The sequence below is a fragment of the Tenrec ecaudatus genome, chromosome 15 (assembly GCF_050624435.1).
Source record: "Tenrec ecaudatus isolate mTenEca1 chromosome 15, mTenEca1.hap1, whole genome shotgun sequence".
Classification (NCBI taxonomy): domain Eukaryota; kingdom Metazoa; phylum Chordata; class Mammalia; order Afrosoricida; family Tenrecidae; genus Tenrec; species Tenrec ecaudatus.
Genome location: NC_134544.1, coordinates 62,775,183 through 62,788,029, shown reverse-complemented (window position 1 = coordinate 62,788,029; position 12,847 = coordinate 62,775,183). Strand labels below are relative to the sequence as shown.

At 39.0% G+C, this 12,847-nt stretch overlaps 1 pseudogene; it reads right to left on the bottom strand.

Moving 5' to 3' along the window:
- Positions 1–3,793: 3,793 nt before the first annotated feature.
- LOC142427483 (glutamine synthetase pseudogene) lies at positions 3,794–4,847 on the bottom strand (annotated as a pseudogene).
- Positions 4,848–12,847: the final 8,000 nt, after the last annotated feature.

Below are 12,847 nucleotides of genomic sequence, written 5' to 3'. Positions count from 1 at the left end.
TTGAACTTCCCCTAGTAACCTTTTCCTGCAAAGAACAAAGGGAAATTGAAACAGGGAGAAGGGGAAACTGCTTGCTCTGTCGCAGGAACCACACATCCACTTGAGGTCGTGCTGCTCAGGTCTCCTTTCGTCCTGCAGGTGGCAAGCCCACTGACCCAGGCTCGTAAGGAGTCTAAATTTCAACATCACTCTCCCTCATTCGTCACTCAAAAATTGATGTTTTACCTGGGCTGGTCAAGTATGAAGTCATAGAAATTGCTGTGTATTGCAGCTATTTTTGAAAGAGACTATATCTTTTAGAACCATCCTCCAACCATACCTAGCTAAATTCAAAACTTCAAAAGAAATATTAAAATATTTTCTGCCTTTCTAGTGTGTTAGATTGGATTCTCTAGAGAAGCAAAGTCAGTGATACTGGTATGTACATGTATATAAAACATACATTTGTAACAAGAAATGGTTCTCAAAGTGTAGAAGTGGGTACGTCTAGTCAGGTTCAAGTCTGAATCAGATGTAAGCTAGAGCCCTCTCTTGACGCATGTAGCATTGGGGGCTGACCAACAGGAAGCAGGAATATGAAGCAAGAAGACCACAGGCTGGTGAATCAATGAAGTAGTGCTCTTCCCTGTTACTCCCAAACTGATTGACTGCTTCATAGATCTCTTCATGGAGCTGACCACACTGTGTTAGATCAGATCATGGGAGAATCCTGGCCCAGCCAAGTTGACTTAAACCCTAACCATCACACCTAGGAAAGACTTGCAACTTCTCCTGCCATGTATAGAAATGGGGACTGAATCAACAGCTCTTATGCAAACAGGAGCAAGGATCGGTTTTTGCAAGAAGGTTGACAAAGGTCTAGGATGCCACCGCTTTAATATATTATGTCTGAATGTGACCAGGCATAGTGTTGGATTGTAAAAACTTGCTCACAGCAGAATCTCAGAATACAAACTAAAATCTACTCAATTTCATCCAAAAGCACCCTCTTTTTCATTTCTATTTTCTTTTTCCTCTTATCATTCAGTATTCTTTCTTGCAAAGACTGTTTGAATCGTTTAATATAATCTTTGAACCTTACTGAAGAATTATTAAAGAAGAAAATTGGTGGTCACCGGCCATGATATTGGACATATAAGCCAGTGGAAGATGAAGCATTAAGACTGTACAAAATTAATCATGTAGGAGTGATGATAGGAAATTAAGGTAAATAAATTAATGGGCATAATGATCATTAAAAACTCTCAAAGTAGAAGTGTGCATTAGATGGTTTCTAGTAAAAATTCTGAGTAATGATATCTTAATGAAAATTCAGCAGTGCTAGAAATATACATTGTTCAATCTCCATCCTTTAGCCTAATGTCCTTTAGGCCCCTGCCTCGTATGCTGCTACTTAACCAGACTCCTTCCTCCTATTACTGGAGACAAGAGTTAGGGACACAGTCACTACCTTCGTAGCAGTCTAGTATGTGCTGAGGTGATTTCCCCTCCCCCTTAAATGGAGCAAGACATACACCTTTGGATCTTATAAACACTGGCCCCTGGTTCTCTGTGCACAAATCTTTTCAATGTATTTCTTTAATTTAGAGATGTAACCACTTTTCCTGGGTTCAATCTTTAGCCAGGGCACTTTACCCGGAGCCAGCTTTTCCTCTCTCAGACCCTCCTCTCCCTCTCATAAGCCCCACTTTTAATGTACACTTGGTTTTATTCTTTTTAAGGAATGGAATTTCCCATCCAAAGAACAAAATCCTTACTTAATCACAGATTTAATTAAGGATTTAATTAATCCCTCCAGATACTTCTTCCCTTCACAAACACATAGGCTCTCTGTTGCGGTGGCTATACCTATTGGACAAAGTTACCTGCCTAAATGGAAGCACGATTTATGGTTCCCATCTACCCAACTATTCCTCAGGCTTTTTCTTGAAAAAAAAAATTTTTTTTAAATGCGGGCTCTTACAGCTCTTATCACAATCCATACACATATCCATTTTTTGTCAGACACATCTTTACATAGGCTGTCATCACCTTTTTCAAAACATTTGCTTTCTACTTGAGCCCTTGGCATCAGCTCCTAATTCCCCCCCCCCGTTTCTCCCTCCCCCATGGCCCCTAAATAATTTATACATTCTTCTTTTTTTTCGTGTCTTACACCAACTGTTGTTTCATTTCACCCACTTTTCTGCTGTTCATCCCCTTGGGATGGGGGCCAAACATTCATTCATCATTGTAATCGGTTCTCCCTTACCACTCCACCCCGCCCCCTTACCTTCCTAGTATCACTACTCCCCTTATTGGTCCTGAGGGGTTTATCTGTTCAGGAATCCCTGTGTTTCAAGCTCTTATCTATACCAGTATACATGTTCTGGTCTAGTCAGATTAGTAAGATAGAATTGGGATCATGATAGTAGGGTGGGGGAGCCTTAAAGAATAAGAGGAAGGTTGTATGTTTCATCAGTGCTACAGAGCACCCTGATTGACTCTTCTTTTCCTGTGGCCATTCTGACATGGGGGTGTCCAATTGACTAATGATGGGCTTTTGGTCTCCACTCTGATCTCCCCCTCATTCACAATGATATGATTTTTTGTTCTTTGATGCCTGATACCTGATCCCTTCAACACCTCATGATCACACAAGCTGGTGTTCTTCTTCCATGTGGGCTTTGTTGCTTCTTGGCTAGATGGTGCTTGTTTATCTTCAAGCCTTTAAGACACCAGACACTACATCTTTTGATAGCTGGGCACCATCAGCTTTCTTCACCACATTTGCTTATGTACCCATTTTGTCTTCAGCAATTGTGTCAGGGAAGGTGAACATCACAGAGTGCTATATTAGTAGAAAAAAAATGTTCTTGCATTGAGGGAGTACTTGAGTGGAGGCCCAATGTCCATCTGCTACCATAATACTTTATAAATAAAAATATGCACATAGCTCTATTCCCCTGTCATTGTATATAACTGTATTTACATATATACATGCCTGTATTTGGACCTCTATTACTGTCCTATGTCTCCCAGTTCTTTCCTCTATTTCCTTTTACTTATCTCCAATCCCACCATCATGTTTGGCCTTTGGTAATTCCTCTGAGCTACATTGCCCTTGATCAAGTGCCCCTCTCCCCCACCCCCCCAAGCATCCTATACCCTCCTTGCCATCAATTTTAGATGGCTTATTCTTCCTTTTTCCCTGGATTTATGGGCACTCCCCTCCTTTCCCCCCACATCTGTCCCTCTCCTGTGCCCCCCATGGAACTGTCAGTCCCATTGTTCTCTCCTCCAGATTGTTTATTCCACCTATCTTGTCCAGATAGACACACATAGGCAATAATATGTGCAGAAACAAAGCAGAAAGAAAAAAGAGAGAAAATAAATGAATGACAGCTACTACACCAAAACTAACTAACTAAATAAATAAATAGAAAAAGAGGAACCAACAGCAAAACCGAAAAGCCCTCAAGTGGTCCCAGGTCTGTCTGTTGACCTTTATGAATGCTTTCCAGTCGAGTCTGCTGGGGTGCCACTCCCTGGCCCCAAAGTCCCATTCCTCAGGCTTTGAGAAAACTTCAGTGAGAGAAATTTTAAAAGGGAAGGTGGTGTGACAAGATTAAGACCTTGATGCCTCTAATTTGGAACCACAAATGACAAGTCTTTTTGTTGGACATGAGGAAATTGAAGAAAACTTGATGTTCTGCCTTTTGACTTATAGTTCATGGGAACTAGCAGGAGAGCAGGGAAAGTGGGCATGGAATGAAGAAGTGGGAGGGGTTTTCAGGCCAGTGGTCTAGTCCACTTAATTTTTATCCTGGAAGAGTTCATTGCTGGACTCAATGAGTATTCTGTGTATTCTGTCACCGAGTACAGGGATACCATTGAAGAGGGGCGTCAGGCTGCAAAGTAGCTCTTCTCTTGGAATGTAGATGCTAGCACCTTTGTTGGACACACCAGCATAAAAATCGTTGATGTTCAAGGCTATTTGTAATTCAGTTAGGTGATGGTCATTGTTCAGGCAACTTTTGGGATCCTAAGTGCAGATGTGGTACTGGTGCTGCTTGCTTAGTCTCTCAATGGATGTTTCGGGGAACTTCAGACCCTTCTGTTCTCACATGGCCTTGGTGTTGAAATTAGTACAAAAGCCAGCCAGCACCTGGAATATGTTTAGGATCGAAGGTTGCTATCGCTCCTACGTAGCCACATACACACTGCAGCATGAGGCTTGCCACCCAGAAACCATGTCTCATGTCTGTTCCTTCACAGGGTCCTATGTGGCCCTCCTGTTGGGCAGCCATGACCTCAGCATTCATCCCTCCAATCTTGATGCCCATTAGTCCGGTAATTAGTCTCTACGTTGTGCCTGCTGTTGGCTTCATCTGCCCCCACATGGCAGTCATACAGACTTTGGCATCCAAGAGAGCTACTGGAAGGCCACTGCAAAAGGGTGCCTGTCTGTCTCGATGAAGTTGTGTGTTCCTGCTCCACTTGAAACCAGGGATGATGGCTGATCACCATGTCAATAATCCATTTGCAGGTGTGCCTTGAATTGGTTGGTCTCTACAGGCTTCCAGTTGTCCTGAAATACTCGATCGCTTTGGGGTGGCCTGTGGAAAGGATCGCAGATCATAACAACAGGGATAAGAAACAAGTCACTGTTGGAGCCATCAAAATTCTACTCGCTGCAACTCTTCCACACATTTAGACTCACAGTCCTGGGTTCGGGTTTTTCAGTGGAGGCTGTTTTCAGTGCCATTGACTGGGATGTAAATGGCTTTGGCTCTTTTGCCTTAGGGTAGGACCATGCACCTCTGCCTGATGCCGTGGTTCAAGTGGGAACTTGCTGCGGTGGCCATAGCGTCGGATGTGCTGGACAGCTCGAGCTGACGGGAGGACTGGCTGGCAGTGAGAGTGAGGTGTGAAGACGAGACCAGGTGGGTGGTTTAGACTCTTGACTGTCCTTCCATTCTTGTCACTCCTTCACATTTCTTTTTGTTTGACAGTGGTAAAAATGTTTTCTTACTTCTTCTAGGCTGATTTGAACTAATAATTGAATGATCCATCTTGGAAAGTTGCTTATCCTTTATGAATATTCTTACCTGTAAAATACATATGTTATTGCCATTTTAGGAATTTTCTGTATTCAATATTAGAACAATATAAGAGGAATTTAAAATTTGTGTGCAAAAATTCTATCTTTTTTTATAATACTTTTTATTTTTTGAAAATTCTATCTTATAACACTATTTTTCCATGAAATTTTTGAGGTCCCCTTATGAAATGGTGGTTCTTTTTTCTTAGTTTAAGTTGTGGGTATTGACAGATACATATGGTTTTCAATAGCCTTATACTCTCTAAAGTGCCTAGAACAAAACAGATGCTCAGTTCGTGGATTGCTGAATCAATAAATGGATAAACTCGTGTAACAAATTAATCAATGTCAATTATTATTAGCTGTAGTACATGACTCTTTAAGGGTCTCCTGTGTGAACAAAGGTTCTGATCAATCATGATAATAGAATAGATTTGTTCTTGGTGGGACAGGGTGGTATCACCCAATTGCTCTGCCCCAATTATAGAAGTCTGTTCTAGGTAAAAGGTAGAAATTCTTCTAAGGCTGGGTTTCATGCAACACCCTCCTCCTAATACCTGAAAACAGAGGGAGATTCTGATTAATCAAAAGCTTAAAATAGCAGAAGGAAAGCTTCCTTTGACTCAGAAAGAATTTATAATTATTGGGAAAAGAGTTGCTACAAAATAATTGATTAACTGTTTTTTGTATGTTTAAACCATTGAATTATAAGTCAATAAAACTGGTTTGTTTTGATTTTAAAGGTTTCGTGTGTGTGTGTGTGTGTGTGTGTGTGTGTGTGTGTGTGTGTGTGGTTTCTCATGGCCACAAGCCTTTAATGATCAGATCTCATTTTCCTAGTGAGGAACAAGGAAGTTTGGAGTAAATATCTTGCCCAGAGTGGTTTACAGATTACTTCCTGACATGTGTGGCCATTGTCTTATTCCCAGCATCCAAGGCGGTTTGTGCCTTTGTCCATGCAGGGACCTGGGCGGAGAAAGCTAATGGAGACTGCTGATCCTCTGTGGTAGGACCAGAGGATTTGCTAAGGCAGATCCCATCATCAGGCCTCCAAGCACCCAGGAGCAGACAACTTGGGCTTTTTTCTACCAACTGTCCCTTCACATAAAATTTAGGAGGACTAAGAAGTGATTTAGAAATGAAATGCAGACAGATAACTCACTATTAAGAATGTTAAGAAATGAGAAGATAGTATTCTGATACTGGTGAGTACTTTTGTGAATGTTTTGTGATATTGGTGACTAAATCAGGACATAAATATTTATTTCCTTAATATTTATTTGATGATATAACCTTGGAAACAACTATTATATGATACAACTGTATTGTTCCATTGGAAGCATAGTTTTGTGCTGTCATGAAACATCTAAGTTTCCAAGATTGTAAAAGGCCAATGTGCCGATGAAACTACTGTGGCTGATCAACATCCACAGTCAAAAATCAAGTTTACTTAGGAAAAAAGACAGTATGGAAAAAAATATTATTTGAGCGTGTGCAGTGAGAGAAGAATGTCACTATTCGATTTTGAAATATTGGTCTTAAGTTTGGTTCAATGACAGTGGATCCCTGATTTATCACTATAAACCTGTGGTTGTGCTTTCATTTTTACACAAACCAGTGCTTTTGGCTGCTGTATTTGGACATGGACTTGAAAAAGGAGGTTACACTTCATAATCATCTGGGGAGAAAACACACCCAGGCAAAAGCAGAATTAAATCCTTCGCATTCCAAGTTAAAACATCTCTGTCGTTTGAATTTCAACAAATAACATTTATAAGGTGAATCGTTGGCACAGGTAAGACACATCTTGTAAATGTGAACCAGAAAAGACACTAAATAGAATAGTAAAAGAACCAGCTGGTTAATAGCAGTAGTTTTTTTATATTTCATATGGTGCTTCCTGGAGCATAGAATTCATCTGTGCCTTGAACTTCATATTTACAGTATTTTTCCTAAAATATGAAAATTTTGTTATACATGGCAATGGAAAACTTATTTCATCTATGAAATTCTGTGATTCCCTTTGGACTTCAATACACATTTTTGTTCTTTGGACTTGTCTCATTTACAGCATCACATTGGCATGTGGACAGATGTGTTAAGTCAAGATTTCACCTTTACCCATGACTTGTCTGCTATATTTATCCAAATGTGCCTCACAGGTTTCTTCTTGTTCTGAATAGTTTGATTTACGGATAACACATCATCCCCATTCATTTTTCAATAAAAATTATTATTTGATGTATCAGTTTTTATTTACAAATTTTTTGTAGGAAGCTATAAATATCACCTTATTTGATATTTTTTAACAAACGAGAATGCTATTGCAATAATACTTTTTCTTCATGTAATCCTTCACACTGAGAATTATAAAGATGGGAAAGTTTAGCATTAGGTGACTAACTGGAGATTAGGCAGAGACTGAGCTCAGGAAACTAGGCAGAGAGTGAGAAGTGGATGGTTTTTATACCACATTGTGGGCAGAAGGCAATCATGTTCAACCTTGGGGCACTCAAGGCTGGAGGAGTCTCAGTGCCCACTAGATCTCTGAAGGAGCTACTGTCAGAGGCAGTGGCTGCTCCTCCTAACCCCCCAGAACCTAGCTCTTTCAGTCCTTTTTACAATGGAGGCTCACGTGCCTCTCTGTGGGTGAGGCATCTCAGTTAGAATGCTGCTACCCCAGCAAGAATCCCAAGGATATTTCCAACGTTCTATTTACGGGGAGAATTTGGCTCACAGACTCCACTATCACACGGGTTCATAGCCAAGATTATGTGCTTTCCATCCCACCCCCCAGCCCCATCCAGTTGTTATATAACTTTATTCACTTTGATCACGCTGCACATGACTGTAAAGATCCACTCTCCCCTCTGGGTGGCATTATCTATTTCCTATGCGTATGCATGCCTCTCTATTTTGGTAGCTGCATCTTGCATTTTTATTATTGGTTACACACCCACTTCTCTTGTTGAAACTTCACAGGGTCTAGTTGTTCTTACTTCTTTTTCACACCCACACTGTTTACAACTTTTAGTTAAGAGCTTGAACATCCTTTCCATTTACTGATAGAGGGAAAATGACTTCCCCTTTTTCTTTCCTTAAAACCAAGCAAAACAAAAAAAAGCCCAAAAATGGTTTCCCAAGAAATAATGTTTATTTATTTATTGCAGGTCTAAAGAGGCCAGCGCATTCACTTTCCCCTATTCTTTTTGCTACATTCTGTTATCTTTTTAAAAAATAAAAATTTAGCCATTCTTTCTAGTAAACATCTTAGACATTCGTTCTTAAGGTAAAATGTCAGAGCCAATAAACAGAAATTTGAACTGCTTTAAAAAATATTTTACTGTGATGGACTCTCAGAGGTTGGCTAAGCCTTTGATGTCTTCAAACACAAATACTGTTCCCTCCTTCTTTGACTCGGCTTATGAATTTCAATGTACCAGGGAACATCAAAAAGTATTGCTAGTGGGCTGATTGCTGGCAAGTTCTCTCAGTAATACATTTGTCCTAGTCTTGTAAGAGTGCCTGAAAAAGAAAACAGGTGCAGTAAAAATCGTGGCTTCCAAAGGGATCTGGTGGACCACTTAAAGTGAGGGCAGAGAGGCCAGCTCACGAGGGCATGACTATTGCTTTTAGGTATTCCCAAGGGGTTATCGTGATAGATTTTCTAAAGGAACATAGATCATCACGGGGCTTTTTAGGGAAAAGTTTTAAGAAAGCTTTTAAAAATGCATTGGTGACATAAAAGCCAGGAAGTTTCCCCTGGGAATTGCCTTTATCGTGGAAATGCCTCTTCTCATTCTTTGAGGGTAGCGAGGGCTATCCTATGAGCATTTCATTGTAATATCTTACCCTTTTCACACGACGGCCCTGAGGTGCGTTCACTCTTCTTTTGATCCCTCCACATTTCAAAGGAATACAATTCGAATACTTGGCATTTTGACGTGGCATAGCTTCAAGAAGACGGAGTGCTTAGAGAAGGATTAGAGAGATGGACCCATCACTTTCACAAGTTTATAGACCAGGAAATAGGGAAATGTGGCCACCAAATAACACACATGGGAAGATCTCAGCAACTCCTGGAGATTTTTCACTAGGAAGGACATCTCACCCTTCCTGAAAGCACGAAAATCAACTTAAAGCCGAAATAAACCAAAGTTTCCCATGTGGGAGAGCAGCAGAGCCTGCTGACAGATTCCCCCTTGCCATTAACTAATGGCATGAATCACTGCTTCCTGGCATTGTCAATTTTTTCTGTACTTTGAAGGAACACCGCCAGCCAGACCTCTTGCTTTTCTGGCCTCTGTGTACCTTGTGTGGAGAGCAAATCTTGTGAGCAGATGGATACAGACATTCTCAGTAACCACGCTACACTTTTTGCCATTTCCCCCTGAATCCTGTGATCCTGTTATTGTTCTCCAGTGTTCCCCACACTGTCTCTGTTTTCCATCTCCCCCGTGAGCACACAGAAATAACACTCCCAAAGAGTAGGAATCCCCACATACACAGATTTTGCTTCTTCTTTTTTTCACTTTATTTTAGTATCTTCAATTTTTATACTTTTACTTTGTATTATGCTTTTTTTTCTAGTTCTCTCCAACTTTAATTTCAAATGCAACCCCACTCTGCTGAGAATAGGCATCAAACAAGAAAAAGGCAGGTCGTTAGATTTGGACAGACCCATCCAAACAAGGACTTGTTCCACTCCCCTTTTTCCTCTGAGTGCAGACACATTCAGTTCCATGCTGCCATAGCAACAGAAGTTCAGCACTCATACCCAAGCCACACCCAAGTCTTTTGGCTTTTTTTGTGTCTCCTTCTCTTCCTTGCACACCCATTCATTATCACTTTCTGCTCCCTCTCTTTATCATCATGAAGTATATTTCCATGAAACTTATTAATTCATTTTTCAATATTTTTATAAATCTGTTGTCCTATCCAGACAGCCATTTCTTATTAATAATTCTTTATTTCACCTTCATCTTTCTCCCCTCTTTTCCTAGCTACACATCTCTCTCCACTTTTCTCCATATAAACACCGTATGTTTTCAGGCTCCTATCAGACCTCTCCTACATCAATTGACAGAGGCAACTAACTCTAAAGAACACAGCAGTTCACATTAATAACTGTAACATGTTGCCGAAGGAACAGTGGCAAAATAGTAACTCCAAAAAGTCAAGAAAAATAAACACAAACAACCAAACCTAATAATAGATTAAACCTAATAATGAATTGCTCTGACAAAAAAAGGGTCCTGGAACTGCCAGAAATATAATGCAGAAGAATGATATTTAGATATTTTCAAGAGATGTGGCAAACAGCCATGGTAACAAAGGAAGAAATTTACAAACTAAAATCCTTAAGCCAAAAGGAATCTCAGTAGATAAACAGTGAGGTAACAGGATTAGACAACACAGTGAAAGACCTGAGGAATAAATGGAAGAAAAGGAAAAAGGGATAAATGAGCTTGAAGACAATCATTCTGATGAAAATTGGTGAAACTATCAATAAAATAAGGAAGGAATCCAAAGAAAGCTTGACAGTGATATGGGATACTATCAAGAGCTTATCAAGACCCCAGAATAAGAAGAAACAAAAACTACTACAGAGAGGAGACTCCAAGGGATCATGGAAAAAACTTTCCCCAATATCACAAAGGAGGAGAAAATAAATATTAAAGAATCTGAGAAAACCTAAAAGGACAAACGTCTAAAGAAAAGTATTATAACATACCAGGGACAAACTCTCCAAGATCATGGGGGTGAGGATGGGGAAAGAATCCTGAGGGCAGCTGTAGAAAAGAATGACTACAAAGCAGCCACCTACAAAGAAAAAGTTATATGGATCAGCTTGACTTTCTCAGGAGACGCTATGCAGGTAAGACAATGCAGTGATATATATGAAATTCTAAAAGAAAAACCTGCCAACCAAGAATCCTATACCAAGCAATGACATCTTGCAAATAGAAGATAAGAATAAAGATATTTTCAGACAAGGAAAACCTGAAGGATTTTGGTAAAACAATAACCGGATTATAAAAACATTAACCAGATCACTATAGACAGAGAATCAATACCAGCAGACCAACTGGAGAGCAACACATGGTACAACACCACCAAGAATCCAATACAATGAAAGCAGCACTCAACACAGCACAACAATATAACCCACATATATAAAACACGGTCAATGAACTAAGTGCACCAAACAAAAGACAGAGTCTACTAGAGTGGATTAGAAAGCAAGGTCTATCTACCTACTGCCTACAAGATACATACTGTAAACTCAAATGCAAAAATAGACTAAAAATCAAAGGATTAAAAATTTACCATGTCAATGGCAACTATAAAAGGGCAGGAGTTAATATTACTTTCTGATAAAATAGACATCAAGTAGAATAACATACTGAGAAACAAAAATAGACTCTACATAATGATTAAAGCAACAATACACCAGGAACATATAACCCTAGTAAACACATAGCTATTCTAATGAAATATCATTGAGACACATCAAACAAATTCTCACAGTTAAAAAAATTAAACAGCTCAACAATAATTGTAGGAAATTTCAACACACCATTCTCAAAGAACAGATCATCAGAAAAGAGACTCCTAAGACACAGAAGAGCTACAACACGCGCAATTAACTGTCTCAACCTCCTGAACATGAACAGAGAACTCCACCCAACAATGCACTATACATTCTTCTCCAGCACACATGGTACACATTTAAAATATTGAGATCCTACAAGTCATTGTCTTTTCTCAAAACACTATAAAACTGGACACCAACAATGGAAATAACAGAAACATAAGATTAACGACATGGAGACTGAACAATATACTACTTATAAATAACTCAGTAATATATCAAATAAGGGATGAAATTAAGCAATGCCTTAAAACAAATGATAGCGATAGCACATCACATAAAAGTCTTTGGGACACAGTGAAAGCAGTTATTACAGGGCAACTTAAAGCACTCGACACAGACATGAAAAAGAGGACCAAACCAAATCCCGGATATAAAACCTCCAATGACTAGAACAAGGGCAATAAGAGAAACCTTCCAACAACAGATAAAAAGAACTCATAAAAATCAGAGCAAAAATAAATGATCTGGAAAACAGAAAAGCAATGGAAAAAATCAGTAAGACCAGAGTTTTTTATTTTTTTATGAAATGAATAAAATTTTATTAAAGTCTTACCACAACTTAAAATATTTTGCATGTTACATAAAATAAAAATACATGTAAATATAGCATTTACCTTGATAAGCATGTGGTGTTTGCTGAGTGAATGTGTTTTATTTTTTTTAATCATGGAGTTTTATTTTAAATTTTTAATAAACCATTGTATTGGGGGCTCCTACAACTTGTTTTGTTTTTTAAATGTAGGATTTTTAAAAAACATTTTCTTAGGGGTTCATACAACTCTTATCACAATCCATATATATATAAATTGTATAAAGCACATCTGTACATTCTTTGTCCTAATCATTTTCAAAGCATTTGCTCTCCACTTAAGCCCTTTGCATCAGGTCCTGGATTAACAAAATAGACAAACTGTTGGCAAACATTACAAAAAAAGGAAAGAGAAGATGCAAATATCTAGAATTAGATATGAAAGGGCAGCATCACAACAGATACAATTAAATAATAATAATAATAACCAATTACTATGATAAATTGCACTCCAACAAATTTGATAATCTAGAACAAATGGATAAAAGCTTCGAAATGCACCATCCATAAAATTAAT